This window comes from Hemiscyllium ocellatum, chromosome 9 (genome assembly GCF_020745735.1).
Source record: "Hemiscyllium ocellatum isolate sHemOce1 chromosome 9, sHemOce1.pat.X.cur, whole genome shotgun sequence".
Taxonomy (NCBI): Eukaryota; Metazoa; Chordata; class Chondrichthyes; order Orectolobiformes; family Hemiscylliidae; genus Hemiscyllium; species Hemiscyllium ocellatum.
In genome coordinates, this window is record NC_083409.1 from 28,278,217 (window position 1) to 28,299,464 (window position 21,248).

General features: G+C 46.0%; 1 protein-coding gene across 5 annotated transcripts in view; it reads right to left on the reverse strand.

The window, feature by feature from the left end:
* The window catches only part of fam20b (FAM20B glycosaminoglycan xylosylkinase), a 161,036-nt gene extending 140,239 nt beyond the window's left edge, over positions 1–20,797 (reverse strand). For 4 of the 5 annotated variants that reach the window (XM_060829661.1, XM_060829660.1, XM_060829657.1 and 1 more), the window contains exons 1-2: positions 20,564–20,793; positions 15,128–15,278 (exon numbers count right to left, since the gene is read on the reverse strand). The gene's annotated coding sequence lies outside the window, so the exon portion shown is untranslated. Of the gene's footprint in view, positions 1–15,127; positions 15,279–20,563 lie in introns of all 5 variants that reach the window. The other variant, XM_060829662.1, reaches the window with a different exon arrangement.
* Between the last annotated feature and the right edge of the window lie 451 nt (positions 20,798–21,248).

Genomic DNA, 21,248 nt, shown 5'->3' on the forward strand with positions numbered 1-21,248 from the left:
CAATATGGCTGAATTTAGAATACAGACAGAAGGAGCAAAGATAAAATCCAATACTAGGACCCTGAGCTTAAACAAAAGAGACTACAATAGGATGATGGAGCAGTTGGCTAAGTCAGACTCGAAGCAAAGACTTTATGGTGGGACAACTGACCAACAGTGGAAGACTTTCAAAGCAATTCTTCCAAATACTTAGCGAAAGTATATATCAGTGAAAAGGAAGGACTGTACGAAAGGGATAATCTGCAATGGGTGTGCAAGGAAATAAGGCAGGCTACCAAATTAAAGAGAAGGTATACAAAGTGGAAAAGACCAGTGGGAAACTAGAAAGTTGGGAAAACTTTAAAGGCCAACAGAAAGCCACAAAGCAAAAGCTATAAAGAAAGTTAGATTATGAGAGTAAACTAGCTCAGAATATAAAGACAGGTAGCAAGTGCTTCTATAAATATATAAAACAAAAGAGGGGCAGGATGAGAAGGGGAATTTAGTAATGGGATATGAGGAAATGGCCGAGGCATTGAACACGTATTTTGTATCAGCCTTCAAGGTGGATGGCTGTGAATGACCTTCCAGTAATTGATAAAAAAGGTAAAGGTAGCTGAGGACCTGGAAACAACCATTATCATGAAATAGGTAGCACTGAGCAAGCTCATGGAGCAGGTGGGACCGGAGGATCTGTTTCCATGTTGTACATCTCTATGACTATGACTCTAAGTCTCCTAGCCCTGATCCAATGCATTCCAGGGTACTAAAAGAGATGGCAGGAGGAATAGCAAATGCACTTGCGGTAATTTTCCAAAATTCACTGGACTCTGAGGCAGTTCCAACTGTTTGGAAAACAGCAAATTTGATGCTACTGTTTAAATAGAGAATGTGGAATTATAGATGATTAGCTTAACTTCTGTGGTGGAGAAAATGTTTGAATCTATAATAAAGGAAGAATTAGCAAGACATCTAGATAGAAATTGTCTCGTTGGGCAAACGCAGCATGCTTTCATGAAAGGCAGGTGGAATTCTATAAAGACATTATAGTGGAAACGGGGACCCAGTAGATGTGGTGTATCCAGATTTCCAAAAGGCATTTAACAAGGAGCTGCACAAAAGGCTGCTGCAGAAGATAAAGATGCATGGCATTACATGTAATGTATTTGCATGGATAGAGGAAGCAAACAGTGGGAAGAAGAGAGTGCCTTTCTGGTTGGTAATCAGTAACTAGTGGTGTGCCTCAGGGATCAGTATTGGGACCGCAATTATTCACAATTTACATGGATGATTTGGAGTTGGGGACAACGTGTAGTGCATCAAAGTTAGCTGATGACAGTAAGAGGAGTGGTGGCGCAAAGTGTGCAGAGGACTGTGAAACTTTGCAGAGGGATATAGGTAGTTTAAGTGAGTGAGCAAAGGTCTGGCAGATAGAATACAATGTTAATAAATGTGAAGTCATTCATTTTGATAGGAATAACAGTAAAAAGGACTATTACTTGAATGGTAAAAAATTGCAGCATGCTACTGTGCAGAGGGACCTAGGTGTCCTTGTGCATGAATCACAGAAGATTGGTCTGTAGGTGCAACAGGTAATTAAATGGAATTTTGTTCTTCATTGCTAAAAGGATTGAGTTTAAAAACAGGGAGGTTATGTTGCAGCCGTACAAGATGCTGGTGAGGCCACAACTGGAGTACTGCATGCAGTTTGATCTCCTTACTTGAAAAAGGATATATTGGCACTAGAGGGAGTGCAGTGGAGGTTCACTAGGTTAATTACTGAGTTGAAGAGGCTGGCTTATTAGGACAGATGAGGTAGACTGGGATTATATTCATTTGAATTTAGATGAGGGGAGATTTTATAAAAACACATAAAATTAAAAAGGGAATAAATAAAAGTAGAGGGGTTGTTTCCACTGGCAGGTGAAACCAGGACAAGAGGGCATAGCCTCAAAATTAAGAACTGAATTAAATAACTTTTTGACCCAGAGCATTGTGAATCTGTGGAATTTAATGCCCAGTGAAGTAGTTGAGGCTTCCTCATTGCATGTTTTTAAAGCTAAGATAGATAAAGGAATTAAGAGCTATGGGAAGAGGGCGGCTACATCGAGCTGAGGCCACAAAAAGATCAACCATGATCTTACTGAATGGCAGAGTGGGCTCAAAGGGCCAGATGGCCTACTCTTATTTCTTATGTTTTCAGATCATTTGACTGGGGCTCCGGATTACTAGTCCAGCAACACAGCCACCATGTTGTCATCTCATGTACAATATTACATTCCAGGCACATAAAAGAAATACACTGATTTATAGTCAAACTTACTATAATCCCTTTAAATAATTTGGACAGCAATTTGAATCAACCACATTGGGATATCAATAAACTTTATTCATTTGATTAGTAAAAAGAAAATTGAAATGTTTTAACAGGTGAATTCTGTCAGCTTAAACATGCTCCATAGAATATCCTAATGGTCTTGTCTCAGCTGTAATATAATTGTAAGGCAGCTTGAATCAAAAGTGATACGTGGAGATATGCCCTCCCTGCCACACAATGTATACAGTGTGCATTCTATTGACCATATTATTTCAGGGAAAATTCAACATGTTCCCATTGACTACTGCTAGCACTTGTAAAATTCAAAAAGACAAAGCTGTTGTGTAGAACGTTTATGTAAAATTCTTCCATAACGGTTAGGATATTTTAATGCCAGAGCAGCTTAACTGAACATTACATATTATTCCAGCTACACTTACAAACTTTGATTGTGTAGAAATAAAAAATGCATTTTACACCAAACTTTGTTCCGTATTCTTCCTTTCTGATAAGGAACTATATAATCCATTTCTTAATCCACGAATCTACAACAGTTCTTAATGTACTTTTAATTTGAAAGAAAGTTTGATTTTGTCATTCTTGTGTATTACCCTCCCTAATTCAATCTTTACTCACCATTCAAAATCCATTCAGTTTGCATACTAAAGGCTGTTAAATATTTGAATTCACCCTGAGAAACAGGCTCTGATCATGTCAACTCATTGCCAGTGACTGAAGTGCAAAAATGCATCAGCAACATTTAATGCAATATAGGGCTATGCACAAGGAACTATTTAGATGTTTTGTACTTGTTCATTGTAATTTTGTACCATTAAGGAGGATATCATCGAGTAGGACACCCAGCCCCTTAAGCTTTATCCACGTTCAGCATGATCACAATTGATCTGATTTTGGTGTTGAATCCATTTATCAGATATGTCATACCTGACACAAAGAAATATGATGGTGGTTGCTGAGGACAAATCATCTCACCTCTACGAGACTACTGAAGGACACCCTCAAAAAGATGTTTTTGAATCAACCTGCTCAGACAAGTTATGATATTTCTCTAGAGTAGACAGCACTCAAAGCCACCATGGACTGGGGTAGGGACAGTATCACTGCACAAAACCCTAAACTTCGTCAGCATTGAAATTTTTAAAATCACATTAGGAAAGGTTATCACACAACTCCAAAGCAGGTTGAGAAAGTCTATGGTCTTAAAGCTTGTCTTTAAACATTTAGACTAAAATGTAATGCTGAATTATAGAACACATTTACTGCACTAGAAAATAGATAGGCACAAAGGCTCAGAAAAAGCGGGGGGAATTCAAGGGATGCAGAAGATAGGGACACCTGTGCTTACCAAGTGATAACAGGATGCTGTCAGGCAATTAAGAACATTTGCCTTAGCATCAGTGAATCTGTGTGAACAGGACACCAAGTGATAACATTCACAGCCGTTCCCTTGCGAAATTAATGACAGTGTTTGATTCTGACCCTGAAACATAACTCGGTACTTTCAAAAGCCTTGTAATTAACAGTCAGATCCTGTCAATTATAATGGATTCTTATTACCCCTTGCAAGCAGGACAGACACAGAGAGAAAAACATCTTTGCTGTTACAAGACCCTGACTTGAGAGTTCAAAAGGACACGAGAGAGAGAGAGAGATCATTTTAGTGCTAAGGGTGTTGGAGCCAGTAGGAAATTAACTCAGAGTGCTTATCTGCTATGGATTGAATTTAATTGCATTTTGGGACTTTATGATGATATCGAGTAGCCATTACTGGTTATTAAATACCAACTCTGTAAAAGATAATATTGATGCAGCTTTAACTTACTTGCTGTTCTTGCAGACCACTCTACAGACTGCCCCACTGTCGATTCTAACTAATCAGATGTTATGTCTTATTGGGATTTGAACCACAACTCTGAGAAGAAAGCATGTTTAATTCAAAGACTAATGAATCAGTTTAAATGCAACCTTACAGCAACATCTTAGCCTCAAGTACAGAATGATTCAGTGCTTAAAAAGCAAGTGTCTGCTCCTAGCTTAGAAATTATTCGAAGCCTAACATTGAAGAGATTCGGGCACAATGTGTCAGGAAGCCATTTTATAAGCAAAAGTTTGCCCTCCTTGCTAAGAAGGCATTTTGTTAAACAATTGTATCGACATGTGAGCTGTGCAAGGTTACCTTATGAACTCTCCACTTAGCTCCGACTGGTACCTCCTTCTGATAGGAGTTTATCGCGCTAGCAGAGCCTAACTTGGCTGGATATGTTTTTCGAACTTGATGAATGGCTTAGGGCCTGTAGGAGTGATTAGTCAAGCGTACATAGACCTGTCAATTAACTCTTCTTCCTTACGGATTATTGTCTTTCACTGTTATCTAATTCTGAACATGCAAGGTTTTGGTCAACTTCTGTATAAAGGAAGCCACTTTATATCAGTATATCGGAGTAGCCTGCTGGAGCACTTGAAGAGCTGGTACCCTACTCTCCTGGGTTATTAAAACCTAGTTAGTTTAGCTTATAGGTATCAGTGTTATGTTGTAACAGTGATGCTATTAGTGAATAACGGGAATGATTAAAATTAAACTAAACTGCCTGTCAGAGGTTTTTATTCCAGACTTCCAAAGTGTACGATCTCCAGCATGAACCTTGTTCTTGTTTTCGAGACTAAGTGTAGAGTTATGGCAGCGCAAGCAATGGAATATTCCTCCTGCAGGATGTTTGAGGTAGGGGTGACCACCGATGCTCCTGCCAACTTCATCTGCAAGAAATGCAGCCAGCTCCAGCTCCTCCCAGACCGCGCTAGGGAACTGGAGCTGGAGTTGGACGAACTGAGGATTACGTGAGAGGCTGATAGATAGAAGCTACAGGGACATAGTTACGCCAGAGAACAGAGGTAGCTGGGTAACAGTTAGAGGTGGGAAGGGGAGGAAGCAGGCAGTGCAGGGATCCCCTGTGGTCGTTACCCTCAACAATAAGTATACCGCTTTGGATACTGCTGGGGGGGGAACGGCTTAGCAGGGGTAAGCTGCAGTGACTGGGTCTCTGGCACGAGGTCCGGCTCTGAGGCTCAGAAGGGAAAGGGGAAAGAGGAGAGCACTAGTTATAGCAGACTCTATAGTTAGAGGGACAGACAGACAGGCGGTTCTGTGGACATAGGTGAGACTCTCGGTTGGTTTGTTGCCTCCCGGGTGCCAGGGTCCGAGACGTCTCGGACAGTATCTTCAGAATCCTTAAGGGGGAGGGTGTGCAGCCAGAAGTCGTGGTGCACATTGGCACCAATGACATAGGTAGGAAGAGAGGTGGGGAGGTCATTCAGGAGCTCAGCAAGTTAGGCTGGAAGTTAAAAGCTAGGACGGAAAGAGTCGTCATCTCTGGGTTGTTGCCGGTGCCACGTGACAGTGAGGCAAGGAATAGGGAGAGAATGCAGTTGAACACGTGGCTGCAAGGATGGTGTAGGAGGGAGGGCTTCAGCTATTTGGACAATTGGACTGCATTCTGGGGAAGGTGGGACCTGTACAAGCAGGACGGGCTGCACCTGAACCAGAAGGGCACCAATATCCTGGGAGGTAGGTTTGCTAGCACTCTTTGGGGGGATTTAAACTAACTTGGCAGGGGGATGGAATCCAGACTTGTAGTCCAGCAAGTAGGTTAGCTGTTTTTCAGAATGTCCAAGAATGTAGGGAGGCTGTGGAAAAGGTAGCACTGACGGGGAATACTTGCGGACACAGAGATGGGCTCAAGTACATATACTTCAACGCAAGGAGTGTCAGAAATAAGGTGGGTGAACTTAAGGCGTGGATCGTTACATGGAACTACGATGTTGTGGCCATCACGGAAACGTGGATAGAAGAGGGACAGGAATGGTTGTTAGAGGTTCCTGGTTACAGATGTTTCAGTAAGATTAGGGAGGGTGGTAAAAAAGGAGGGGGTGTGGCATTGCTAATTAGAAATGGTATAATGGCTGCAGAAAGGCAGTTCGAGGGGGATCTGCCTTTGGAGGTAGTATGGGCTGAAGTCAGAAATAGGAAAGGAGCAGTCACCTTGTTGGGTGTTTACTATAGGCCCCCAATAGCAGCAGAGATGTGGAGAAACAGATTGGGAAACAGATTCTGGAAAGGTGCAGAAGCCACAGGGTAGTAGTCATGGGCGACTTCAACTTCCCAAATATTGATTGGAAGTTCTTTAGATCAAGTAGATTGGACAGGCCAGTGTTTGTGCAGTCTGTCCAGGAAGCTTTTCTAACTCAGTATGTAGATTGTTCGACCAGAGGGGAGGCCATATTGGATTTGGTACTTGGTAACGAACCGGGATAAGTGATGGGCTTGTTAGTGGGTGAGCATTTTGGTGATGGTTACCACAATTCTGTGACTTTCACCTTGGTTATGGAGAGAGATAGGTGTGTGCAACAGGGTAGGTTTTACAAATGGGGGAAGGGTAAATACAATGCTGCGAGACAGGATCTGAGTAGCATAAGTTGGGAGCATAGGCTGTCAGGGAAGGATGTCATTGAAATGTGAAGCTTTTTCAAGGAACAGATACGACGTGTCCTTGATATGTATGTACCTGACAGGCAGGAAAGAGATGGTCGTGTGAGGGAACTTTGGTTGACGAGGGAGGTTGAATGTCTAGAAAAGAGGAAGGAGGCGGCTTACATAAGGTTGAGGAAACAAGGTTCAGACAGAGCGTTGGAGGGTTACAGGACAGCCAGGAGGGAGCTGAAGAAAGGGATTAGGAGAGTTAAGAGAGGGCATGAAAAATCTTTGGCGGGTAGGATCAAGGATAACCCCAAGGTCTTTTATTCATATGTGAGAAACATGAGAATGACGAGAACGAGGGTAGGTCCGATCAAGGGCAGTCGTGGGAGACTGTGTATTGAGTCTGAAGAGATAGGAGAGGTCTTGAATGAGTACTTTTCTTCAGTATTTACAAATGAGAGGGACCGTATTGTTGAAGAGGAGAGTATGAAACGGACTGGTAAGCTAGAGGAGATACTTGTTAGGAAGGAAGAGGTGTTGGGCATTTTGAAAAACTTGAGGATAGACGAGTCCCCCGGGCCTAACAGGATATATCCTAGGATTATGTGGGAAGCGAGAGAGGAAATTGCAGAGCCGTTGGCAATGATCTTTTCGTCTTCACTGTCAACGGGGGTGGTACCAGGGGACTGGAGAGTGGCGAATGTTGTGCCCCTGTTCAAAAAAGGGAATAGGGATAACCCCGGGAATTACAGGCCAGTTAGTCTTACTTCGGTGGTAGGCAAAGTAATGAAAGGGTACTGAGGGATAGGATTTATGAGTATCTGGAAAGACACTGCTTGATTAGGGACAGCCAGCACGGATTTGTGAGGGGTAGGTCTTGTTGAATTCTTTGAGGTGACCAAGTATGTGGATGAGGGTAGAGCAGTGGATGTAGTGTACATGGATTTTAGTAAGGCATTTGATAAGGTTCCCCATCGTAGGCTTATGCGGAAAGTCAGGAGGCATGGGACAGTGGGAAATTTGGCCAGTTGGATAGAGAACTGGCTAACCGGTCAAAGTCAGAGAGTGGTGGTAGATGGTAAATATTCAGCCTGGAACCCAGTTACAAATGGAGTTCCGCAGGGATCAGTTCTGGGTCCTCTGCTGTTTGTAATTTTTATTAATGACTTGGAAGAGGGAGTCGAAGGGTGGGTCAGTAAATTTGCAGATGATACGAAGATTGGTGGAGTTGTGGATAGTGAGGAGGGCTGTTTCGGCTGCAAAGGGACTTAGATATGATGCAGAGCTAGGCTGAGGAGTGGCAGATGGAGTTCAACCCTGTCAAGTGAGAGGTTGTCCATTTTGGAAGAACAAATAAGAATGTGGAATACAGGATTAACGGTAGGGTCCTTAGTAAGGTGGAGGAGCAGAGGGATCTTGGGGTCTATGTTCATAGCTCTTTGAAAGTTGCCACTCAGGTGGATAGAGCTTGTAAGGCGGCCTATGGTGTGTTAGCGTTCATTAGCAGAGGGATTGAATTCAAGAGTCGTGAAGTGATGTTGCAGCTGTACTGGACCTTGGTAAGGCCACATTTGGAGTACTGTGTGCAGTCCTGGTCGCCTCACTTTAGGAAAGATGTGGAAGCTTTGGAGAGGGTGCAGAGGAGATTTACCAGGATGTTGACTGGAATGGAGAATAGGTCGTACGAGGATAGGTTGAGAGTGCTAGGCCTTTTCTCATTGGAACGGCAAAGGATGAGGGGTGACTTGATAGCGGTTTATAAGATGATTAGGGAAATAGATAGAGTAGAAAGTCAGAGACTTTTTCCCTGGGTACAACAGAGTGTTACAAGGGGACATAAATTTAAGGTGAAGGGTGGAAGGTATGGGGGGGATGTCAGGGATAGGTTCTTTACCCAGAGAGTGGCGGGGGCATGGAATGCACTGCCTGTGGGAGTGGCAGACTCAGAATCATTGGTGACCTTTAATTGGATAGGTGCTTAAGCTAGGACAAATGTTCGGCACAACATCGTGGGCCGAAGGGCCTGTTCTGTGCTGTATTGTTCTATGTTCTATCCTAGAGAAAGGTTTTACATGTCTGAGTCCACAAAGAATTCTCTGGGCCATCTCAAATCTGTACTTTAATCTGAGCCTCCTATCTCAGGACCTCCTAGTTCAGAGGTGGAGACAGACCACTGTGCCACAAGAGCCCTCTAACTCCCTCAGAATAGTTATTTTAATCAATCTATTCAGATGTATTACATCACACTTCTGGAGCAGGTGGACTTGGAATCCGGGTCTTCTGGCTCAGAGATTACCACTGTACTAACAAGAGCCCTAACTCACTCAAGACATTGTTTTCTTCTAATCAATCTGTTCAGAGAGATATTATGACACACCTCTTTAGTAGGTAGGATTTGAACCTTAGCCTTCTGGTTCAGAGGTAGGAACACAACCACTGCAATACAACAGCCCTCCCTCACTCAGGATAGATATTTTCTAATCAACTTGTCAGAGTTAATTCCGCCCACTTCTTAAGCAGATAGGACTTGAACCCAGGCTTCCAGACTTACAGTTATGGTGCACTACCAATGCACCAATAGAAGTCACTCACTCAGGAAACTATTCTAGACTAAATCATCCTCAGCTGCTTTATCAACTACAGTACTTGCCCTCAATCATGAAATCAAAATGTGCTGTTGACTGATCATTTCCACATTATTCAACACCATTTGCAATTCCTCAGATACAGAAACAGCTCAAGTGCAGCAAGATGCAGTTGGGCTGATAAGAAGTAACATTCATGTCATTCAAGTTTCAGGCAATAACAATCCCAAACAGGAGAGAATTCAACCATCTTGGTATTCAACATTACACCATTAACAACTGGACCTGTCACAAATATGACAGTAGGTGCTCACACCAAAACTGAGTGACAACTGAGCCTGCTTGCTCACTTGGAACCATTCATGCGCGCATTGTTGTGTTATGCCCAAAATATATACCGCATGTGCACCGTGGGCGGCACGGTGGCACAGTGGTTAGCACTGCTGCCTCACAGCGCCTGAAGACCCGGGTCAATTCCCGACTCAGGCGACTGACTGTGTGGAGTTTGCACGTTCTCCCCGTGTCTGCGTGGGTTTCCTCCGGGTGCTCCGGTTTCCTCCCACAGTCCAAAGATGTGCGGGTCAGGTGAATTGGCCATGCTAAATTGCCCGTAGTGTTAGGTAAGGGGTAATGTAGGGGTATGGGTGGGTTTCGCTTCGGCGGGTCGGTGTGGACTTGTTGGGCCGAAGGGCCTGTTTCCACACTGTAAGTCTAATCTAAGTCTAATCTAAAAAAAAAAGGATAGCCACAACACAGAAATAGGGTTCAGTGGCAGAAAAGACCTCCCAGAGAATGGCAGACCATAAGAGACTTGGGCGGGGGCAGAAAGGAGTTTGGAGAGGAGGGGTGAGACAAAACTTGGCCATGGATGGGGGGAAATTTAAGAGGCTTCTCCCTTTCTCCTCCCTCCCCAATCTCCAAGACCCCTCTTCCCATTCCCATTCCCAACCCACCCCCCAACTCCAGCCAGAGCCTGATCTCCAAAGAAACCATTCATGAGCTAAAATCACCGCCCTGGAGGATACTACACATACTCCTCAGTGTCAACAAATGCAGCCTATAATTATTGCAGCTACAAGAGTGGGTCAGAGGCACAGAATTCTATGATAGAAAACTCACCCAAAGCCAGTCCACTACAAGTCTCAAGTTTCATGGCGTACATTTCATGCCAAGACAAATGCCCTTCATTCAACACTCAAAACGCTCAACACCAGCCAAGGCCGTTTGAGAACAGATCCTGTTCCTGATACAGTACGGCAACACTATTATCTAAAACATACACTTGGACAATTCATAACTCGTCCAACAGCACCTTTCAAAGCAACAAATTCTACCACCGAAAATAACTAGTGTGACAAAAGGTCAAACCCCTCTGATAATTAAGCCAAACACAAGCCCCAATCTGTTATGACAGCAGTAGAGATTCTAATAATTAAACCTGAAACACTCAGAGAAGCTCACCTTGCCCCTCATAATCTGTTAAAAGAGTGGTTAGATAAAAAGAATCCCTGATACGGACTTCCTAAGTAATAAATAACAATTTATTTATTCAACTCTAACAGTGAACAAATAAACAAAATTACCAGCAAATCACACAATTGCCCCCTAATTACTAACTATTTCCTAACGGAACTAAATTCTACTAGCATATATGCTGCATCAATAAACTCAAGTCCCACATATAAATCCAAGTGATAAATTAAAACTGAGTCTCTCAAACTTCAACATAATGTGTCTTCTGGAATGCTCTGCCTTTCCCTATGTCTGTCCAGTCTTTCTTCCGCTGACCCTGTTGATAGAGATATTTCTTGTTATTTAGATAATTTCTCCTTACTGAACACCTCTCTCCATTGAAGTTTGGTGTCAGGAATATTTTCTAAGAGTGCTGTGTATCTTTATGAATAGATGGAGCTTTTTTTTTCCAGAAAAAAAGAGCATGGAGATTTCTGTGAAAGCGAGATGTTTTTCTCAGATGATGGATGTGCTCTCTCCTCTGTAATTGCCCCCTTCTTAATACCAATGATGATAGAACAATTCTCTTACAAATCAAATTGGTGCAAGATAGTGAAAACCATCAGATATAAATTTAATTGAGTTTTGGTATCTGGGGCCTGGTTTAAATTAACTAACTAATACCCAAGCTGTTTGCTTTAACATCAAAACAACCTAAGATTTCCAATCACACAACCAATTGTTGCACATTTCCAATTTAAAATTGTGTGTACGTCTACAGCAGCTTACAGACTTATTTTAAAATCTCCAAGCTTTGAAAAAAAACATCACCTCTTAAAGGGACCACACACACTTTCCTATCCTTTTTACGAACAAATTCTAGCTTCTTGCCTTTCACTTCACAAGTACTCTACACAATTTCATGACACCAAAGTAGCAAATGCCTGAGAAGACCAACATTTGCCAGTTTCCCTCCAAATTACATATGATCCTGGCTCATAAATATATTGCCTTTTCTTCACTGTTGTTTGGTCAAAGTCCTGGAACACTCCCTAACACAACACTGTAAACGCTTCCACCAGATAAACTGCAACACAAGGCAGCTCACCACCACATTTGCAAGACAATTAAGAATGCAATAAATTCTAGCCCTGCTCGTACATGCCATGAACAAATAAACATTTAAGCTTGACAGTTTTGCAACACTTAATTGTTCAATCTAACAGATTCATCTATAAATATTGCTGGTTACAAATTCTGCACTTCCAGCACCAAAGACATTTAGACATATTGCAGGTTGCAACTTGTACACTTCCAGCTCCCAAAAACATTAGAACGTAGAACATTACAGCACATTTGGCCTCTATGTTGCACTGACCTGTGAAACCAACCTGAAGACCATCAATCTAAACTATTTCATTTTCGTCCATATTTTTATCCAAAAACCATTTAAATGTTGGCAAGTCTACTACTGTTGTTTTCATTTATGTGCTCAATATGAGAATTTGCTCAGTTATTGAAAAATAGAAAAATAAAACATCTTTGGATCAACTAGACCTAACAGAGATTAAACAAAATAACCAACAGATTGACTCAGTTATAATTGCTTGATTATTACTCTGGTTCTGATATAAATATTGAAATACAAAAAAAATCAAACATTATGTAGTAGTTCAAAACTGTATTATCTTCAAACTGACATCCCAAGGGTTTGAATGATGTAGCTGAAAATGTGTTGCTGGAAAAGCGCAGCAGGTCAGGCAGCATCCAAGGAGCAGGAGAGTCGACGTTTCGGACATGAGCCCTTCTTCAGGAATGAGGAAAGTGTGTCCAGCAGGCTAAGATAAGAGGTAGGGAGGAGGGACTTGGGGGAGGGGCACTGGAAATGCGATAGGTGAAAGGAGGTCAAGGTGAGGGTGATAGGCCGGAGCGGGGGTGGGGGCGGAGAGGTCAGGAAGAAGATTGCAGGTTAGGAAGGTGGTGCTGAGTTCGAGGGATTTGACTGAGACAAGGTGGGGGGAGGGGAAATGAGGAAACTGGAGAAATCTAAGTTAATCCCTTGTGGTTGGAGGGTTCCTAGGCAGAAGATGAGGCGCTCTTCCTCCAGCCGTCATGTTGCTATGGTCTGGCGATGGAGGAGTCCAAGGACCTGCATGTCCTTGGTGGAGTGGGAGGGGGAATTGAAGTGTTGAGCCACGGGGTGGTTGGATTGGTTGGTCCGGGTGTCCCAGAGGTGTTCCCTGAAACGTTCCGCAAGTAGGTGGCCTGTCTCCCCAATATAGGGGAGGCCACATCGGGTGCAGCGGATGCAGTAAATGATGTGTGTGGAGGTGCAGGTGAATTTGTAGTGGATATGGAAGGATCCCTTGGGGCCTTGGAGGGAAGTAAGGGGGGATGTGTGGGCGCAAGTTTTGCATTTCTTGCGGTTACAGGGGAAGGTGTTGGGAGTGGAGGTTGGGTTGGTGGAGGGTGTGGACCTGACAAGGCAGTCACGGAGGGAGCAGTCTTTTCGGAACGCTGATAGAGGAGGGGAGGGAAATATATCTCCGGTGGTGGGGTCCGTTTGGAGGTGGCGAAAATGACGACGGATGATACAATGTATGTGGAGGTTGGTGGGGTGGTAGGTGAGCACCAGTGGGGTTCTGTCCTGGTGGCGATTGGAGGGGCAGGGCTAAAGGGCGGAGGAGCAGAAAGTGGAGGAGATGCGGTGGAGGGCATCGTCGATCATGTCTGGGGGGAAATTGCGGCCTTTGAAGGAGGAGGCCATTTGGGTTGTACGGTATTCGAACTGGTCCTCCTGGGAGCAGATGCGACGGAGATGAAGGAATTGGGAGTATGGAATGGCGTTTTTACAGGGGGCATGGTGGGAGGAGGTGTAGTCGAGATAGCTGTGAGAGTCGATCGGTTTATCCTTGGATGCCGCCTGACCTGCTGCACTTTTCCAACAACACATTTTCAGCTCTGATCTCCAGCATCTGCAGTCCTCACTTTCTCCTTTGAATGATGTAGAGTCACTTCTCAGCTTAACAGCAACACACTTTAAAGAATAGGTGGTACTGCAAAAACAACTGCAAAAAAAAAAAATCTTTCCTGCAGCTACAAAATGATCATAAACCTTAACATTACACAGAAGGAATTTAAATACAATTCAGTTTTAAATGAGGGCTCAACAATTTGTTCACATCAGCTCATTAATTGACTACATCTCATTTAAAGTATCTGTCTATGCAAGTAGCCTCCCTTTCTCACTAGAAAGAAACCTAGCTGAAGGGTGAAGTTCCATTTTGCAGCACAGCATCAAGATTTTTAAAAAAGAGCCAAGTTGAAGTCAATCAAAAATCATTAGAAAATGCACAAAATTAAGTTTTAAAGGTTGAGCTTTATAGCCGGTAGGAAACACTAAGTGACAAGAAGGATTTCAGTTCTGCAGTCCTGAAAACAGAGTATTGCAACATGATTTGATCTCAATAAAAAGAGAAAATGGGGTTGCAAAATGGGTGCGTTGTGACAGTGTTGGATTATTGAAAGGAAATCAAGATGGATACTAACTATGGGATATGGGCTGGGAACAAAGACTGCAAACTAGAGGTGATGACAATACTTCTTTTTCACAAATTAATTAATGGAATGTGGTTATTGGCAATAGGACCATCACTTATTGCTGATCCCTAACTGACCTGGCAAAATGCATTTTGACACATTACAACCCATAGGAGCAGGCGAATCGACGTTTCAGGTATAAGACCTTCATCGGGCTTATGCCCGAAACGTCGATTTGCCTGTCCTCAAATGCTGCCTGACCTGCTGTGCTTTTCCAGCACCACACTCACAACTCTGATCTCCAGAATCTGCAATCTTCACTTTCTACTACATTACAGCCCATGTAAGTCTCTCCCACGGCACTCCTCAATAAGGAGCTTCAGCACTTTTCTTCCATGGAAAATGAAGGAACAGCACTATGTTGGCTTTAGGGAGTCAGGTAATTTGCTCAAATGCCCAGATTTTGATCTGCTCTTTTGGCACCAGTATTATGATCTTAACTTGATCCAGTTAAGCTTCTGATTACAGTAATCTCCAGAACTTTGATGGTAAGAATTCAGCAATGGTAATGTCATTGAATGTCATGGGGAGCTAGCCAGGCACTTGTGTTGAAGACAGTCATTGCCTAGAACAGCCAATCATTTGTGGAAGCCTGAGTGTTGTCTAGGTGTTGCTGCTTGGGGACAGGCAGCCTCATTATCTGAATAGCAGCAAATGAAACAGAACAGTATTCAATCATCACTGAACATTCCCAGTTCTAACCTTATGACCAATGAAGGCCATTGATGAAGAGGTTCAAGGTGGTTGAGCCTAGGACATTTCCATGAAGAACTCGAAGTGATATCCTTGGGCTGAAATGGTTAGATTCCAATTATCCTCTAGTCCTGGAATGCTAAGCTGGTATTTCAGAAGCCTATACAAAAGAAAGAACACACAAGTCTTGAAACATTTTTTATTCAAGGAATAAATTCAAGCAAGCTTCACAATATTGAGGCTTATGCAAAAGGAGACTACAAGGCTCAAAACCTTGATAAATGAAAGGCAAGGATGAAGTCAGTGTTAAATGAGGGTGCATTAAACTGCAAATCTAGAAAATCACACAGCAAATAACACAGGAAAGCCCTAGTCAAGTTGGTACAATTCTAGGGGTCAGTCCTGATTTGATTTGATTGATTTCATTTATTAATTGTCACATGTATTTTGTGACAAAATACAGTGAAAAGTATTGTACAGTGTTGCCACTCTCCAGGCAGAAATATGAAGAAATAGAGAAAGTGTGTTCAACTTTACAGTCCTTCTTGTTAAGTGCTCTGTCATGGACCATGGACCAAAACCAGAAAAAGCATATCACTCTATTCGTATTATTGCACACAAAATATAACTCCAAGGAAGTGTCAAATTAATTTAAAATGTGACAGCAGTTCCAATGGATTCACTGAACATGTTTTAAATGATCTGTACAGAGTTACCTAGTTAAGACACTCTAATCAACCCAACCCAAGCTGTTTAAAAATGTTAAAGTTAAAAATCACATAACACCAGGTTGTAACCTTCTGTTGTGTGATTTTTAACTGTGTCCACACCAGTCCAACACCAGAACCTCCAAATCATGGAGAATTTTAAAATTTATTCAATGAGAGTAGAAATTGGACATGTCCAGAATTCACAGAGTTATCTCCTGAGTATATATGGTGTTAGAATCAAGCAGTAGAAATAACATGAAGCCTGCTGCAGAATAACTTATAATTTCTATTCACAGACTTGTACTTACAACAGAAACATACCCATTCTATTTACATTTCCCGTAAATGTTCTAAATATCTTTCTCAGTTATAAAAAAAATTAATAAGCGAGTGTTAAAAATGCTTAATACAAATTCTAAAAATGTTTATTCTTTTCAAATACAAAACAGAAATTGAATTTCTGCCAAAGGCAGATTCATAAATAAATTTTGCTGCAAGCACAGGGAGGCATTAAGAACAGTGCACCTGCTAACACTGATGCTGCACTCTGAAATCTGTTTACCATTAAATTGTTTTGATACATCAAGAATTCGCCCTTTCAAGATGAATTAACAATGACAACAGAAGGTATTACTTTTCCAGATCCACATACAACAGAAGTTCTCTTTAAAGTTAACCTTCATACATGACATATTGCAGACTTCATTATTTTTGAAAAGTACGTAAATTTGAATTCTCCCAAAAAGACAATTCCTCTTACGCTGAGCCAAGACAGAAACTACAAATTTATACTGGGATGGAAGGTACAACTTGTTCATGTTACTTGTTTGCATATCTTTAATTTATGTTTTGGTGGATTCATAACTGAATATTTATTTTTAGCTGGATAAATTTTTAAACACTTACTCCAAAGTAGATTTGTCACTGTACATAGCTGAATTAACTAAGTTAATTATTTAATGCTAACCACTACTATTATGTAATCGAATTGATTCTTATAATTTAATTGTAAAAGTTGTTGATTCACTCAATACCACAAAAACAAAAATTTCAAGAATTCTAAACTAAGGAATTCTATTTAGTGAGACTAGTCAACTTGGATGAGTTGTCTACACTATATGAAATTAAACAGGGATTTTTTTATTCTGTCATTCAGCCCCTAAAAGCTTGATCTGCCAACATTCAAAAACATCATGGTGTATCTGTAGCCTTAACTCCACTTTTCTGCTTGCTACCCATAACTTCAACTTCCTTGTAGATGAAAAGCTTGTCTAATTCAGCCTTTAAACATATTCAGTGACTCAGCCTCTGTTAATTGCTGAAGTAGCAAATTCTAAAGATTAGCAACACTCAGAATTCTTCACCTCCATCAAATGGGAGAACTTTTTTGAAAATTTGTGCCCCCCTAATTCTACATCTCTTCACAAGATAAACATATTCTCAGCATCCATCTTGTCAACCTCCTTCAGGGCAGGCAGATTAACAAAGCCAATAGCATTTCAATTTTTTCTGAATAGGGCACAGAGAACAAGAGTAAATAAGTAATGATAAACTAAGCTAGAATACTGGAGACAATTCTGGGTGTGCTACTACAGAATTCTGGGATTGAGGGTGGAGGATAGTGATCGGGGAGGTGGGGAGAGAGAATGGGTAGGTCGGGGTTAGGGTGGGGACAGAGAAAATGAAGTGGTTTAAGGCAATGAAGTGGAGAAGAATGAGGGAGCAAAATCAGAGGATTGGGGAGAGGAGGAATGAGGGTAGGTGGTGAGCTTAAGGGAAATTGGCGACAGGGGTGTTGGTTCAGTGGGGAGGGTGTGGGTGAGAGAGTTGGGCAGAGCAAAGTTGGGTAAGGAGAATGGGCAAGGAGGCAGTGATGAGCAAGGGGGCAGTGGAGGCAGCGGAGGCAAAGTGGGGGAGGGCAGGGTGAAGAGTCATTCTTGAAGACCCTTTGGTCCAACTCATCTGCCTCCGCCATATCTGCTCCCAGAAGGACCAATTTCACTCCAGGACATCCCAGATGGCCTAGGACCACAATTTCCCCTCCCACGTGATCAACAATGCCCTCCAGCGCATCTCCTCCACTTCCCATATCTCCGGTCCTCACCTTCCAACAGACTAATATCCGGACATGGATTCTACTTTGTGCAGAGACCATTCCCTTGTGACTCTCGTTAGGTCCATGCCCTCACCAACGTCAATGTCGAATTCCTGATGAAAGGCTTTTGCCCAAAACATAGATTTTTCTGCTCCTCGGATGCTGCCTGAACTGCTGTGCTTTTCCAGCACCACTCTACTGTAGAATCTGGTTTCCAGCATCTGCAGTCCTTGATTTTACCCCACCAACTCACCCAGCACCTTCCCCTGTTGCTGCAAGAGGTGTGAAACCTGCACCCACACCTCCACCAAAGGCCCCAAAGAATCTTTTCACATCCGGCAGAGGTTTTCCTGGACACCCACCCACCTCATCTATTGTGTCCATTGCTCTCGATGTGGTCTCCTCTACATCGGGGAGATAGTATGTCAACTTGTGGAGTGTTTCAGGGAACATCTCTGGGATACACACAACCAGCACCACAATTGCCCTGTGGCTCACCAGCTCCCCCTCCCACCCCACCAAGGGCCTCCTCCACCGACAAATCCAAGCCACCTGACATCTGGAGGAACAGCGCCGCATCTTCCACCTCAGGACCCTTCAACCACTTGACATCAACATGACTAGTTTCCAAATCTTCCCTCCCCCAACCCCCACCTCATCTCAGTGGGTGGGAAAGGGGAGAGTGTGGTGGGGGTGGAGAAGGGGAGAGTGGAGGGGAGGAGGAGAGGAGAGTGTGGGGAGGGGGGAAGAAGAGGAGGGGAGAGTGTGGGGGGGGAAGAAGAGGAGGGGAGAGTGTGGGGGGGAGGAGGAGGGGGGGAGGAGGAGGGGGGGAGGAGGAGGGGGGGAGGAGGAGGGGGGGGGAGGAGGGGGGGGGGGGGAGGAGGAGGGGGGGGGAGGAGGAGGGGGGGGAGGAGGAGGGGGGGGGAGGAGGGAGAGGGGAGAGTGTGCGGGGGAGAGTGTGCGGGGGGAGAGTGTGCGGGGGGAGAGTGTGCGGGGGGAGAGTGTGCGGGGGAGAGAGTGCGGGGGGAGAGAGTGCGGGAGAGGAGGACGAGGCGAGAGTGTGGGGGGGAGAAGGGGGAAGGAGGAGGGGGGAGGGGGAAGGAGGAGGAGGAGGGGGAAGGAGGGAGGGGGAGGGGGAAGGAGGAGGGGGAAGGAGGAAGGGAAGGTGGAAGGGGGAAGGGGGAAGGGGGGGGAAGGGGGGAAGGGGGAGGGGGGAGGGGGGAAGGGGGGGAGGAGGGGGGAAGGGGGGAGGGGGGGGAAGGGGGGGAGGGGGAGGGGGGGGAAGGGGGGGGAGGGGGGAGGGGGGGGAAGGGGGGGAAGGGGGGAAGGGGGGGAAGGGGGGAAGGGGGGGAGGGGGGGAAGGGGGGAAGGGGGGGAAGGGGGGAGGGGGGGGGGGGAAGGGGGGAGGGGGGGGGAGGGGGAGGGGGGGGGAGGGGGAGGGGGGGGGGGGGGGGGGAGGGGGAGGGGAGGGGGGGGGGGGGAAGGGGGGAGGGGAGGGGGGGGGGGGGAAAGGGGGAGGGGAGGGGGGGGGGGGAAGGGGGGAGGGGGAGGGGGGGGGGGGGGAGGGGGGGGGAGGGGGGGGGGAGGGGGGAGGGGAGGGGGGGGGGGAAGGGGGGAGGGGGAGGGGGGGGAGGGGGAGGGGGGGGGGGAAGGGGGGGGGGAAGGGGGGAGGGGGGGGGAGGGGGAGGGGGGGGGGGAGGGGGGGGGGGGGGAGGGGGGGGAGGGGGAGGGGGGGGTGGGGGGAGGGGGGGAGGGGGGGGGGGGTGGGGGGAGGGGGGGAGGGGAGGGGGGGGTGGGGGGAGGGGGGGAGGGGAGGGGGGGGTGGGGGAGGGGGGGAGGGGAGGGGGGGGGGTGGGGGGAGGGGGAGGGGGGGAGGGGGGAGAGGGGGGGGAGAGTGTGGGAGGAGGGAGGAGAGTGTGGGAGGGGGGAGGAGAGTGTGGGGGGGGGGAGAGTGTGCGGGGGGGGAGAGTGTGCGGGGGGGGGAGAGTGTGCGGGGGCGTCAGTGTGGGGGGGGTGTGGGGGGGGGGGGCCGGAATGTGGGGGAGCGGGAGTGTGTGTGTGTGTGTGTGTGGGTGTGGGTGTGTGGGGGGGGGGTGTGTGGGTGTGTGGGGGGGGGGGTGTGTGGGGTGGGGGGGGGTGTGTGGGGTGGGGGGGGGTGTGTGGGGTGTGGGGGGGTGTGTGTGTGGGTGTGTGTGTGTGAGGGAGGGGAGTGTGTGGGGGGTGTGTGTGGGGTTAGGGGGAGGGGTGTGGTGGGGTGGGAGGGGTGTGTGTGGGCTGTGTGTGTGTGTGTGTGGGGGGGAGGAGTGTATGGGGGGGTGTGTGTGAGGGAGGGGAGTGGGGGTGGTGTGTTTTGGGGCTGGAGTGGAGGCACGGGGTTCACCGGTGAATGAGAATGAGGGCGAGAGGGAGGTCAATGGGGCGTTGTGTTCACTGGGCGAGTGAGCGGGCGTGGGAAGGGGGCCGCCGCCGCACGTTTCACGGTTTCGTCACTGTCCGGTTACGAGAAGGGACCATCACCTTCACCGACGACATCCCGGTGCCGTTCTCGGCCCTCGGGCCTCCCGCCGGGCCGTTGTTGTTTTTCCTTTTTTAAAAAACCGCGTTCCCCTCAGCCCGCGGCTCCAACTGTCGCTCACTCACCAGCTGCTTCCAGCCGCTCGCGCCCGGTCGGTTGGCGGCTCGCGCTCCAGGGCCTCGGCTCCTCACTCACTCACTCAATGTGACCGTCCCGCGCACCGCTGCCTCTTCACCGATCATGTGGCAATGCGGTGCCCGCACACCGACCACCGACCACCTCCCTCCGACTGCCAACAAAACCCTCATCCGCACCCGGTCCCTGATCCTGCTGCACCGACAGGAAGGGGAAACCACCAACGAGGCAGATGACCCAGCCCACCACACTGCTTCTCTCAGCAATACGCCCTAAACGTTTCCCCCATCTTCTGCGTTGGAGTGGTGGCACCCCTGGCGTACATTTTTGTTTGTATTTCTCTCCTGCCAACTCATATTTCCACCCCTCTCAGAAAGTGTAACGCCAGTCTAACGCCCACGTAGGTATAACCGACGTGTCAACAACAACTGAAATGGGGATCACTGCAAGAATGAACATCAATATAATGTAATCCTACATTTAATTTCATATAGAATCATAGAATCCCTACAGTGTGGAAACAGGCCCTTCGGCCCACCAAGTCCACACCGACCCTCTGAAGAGTAACCCATCCAGACATTTTCCCCTACTCTATTATTATAATTTATCCCTGAATACCAGGCAATTTAGCATAGCCAATTCACCTAACTTGCAACATTTATCATGGCAATTCCC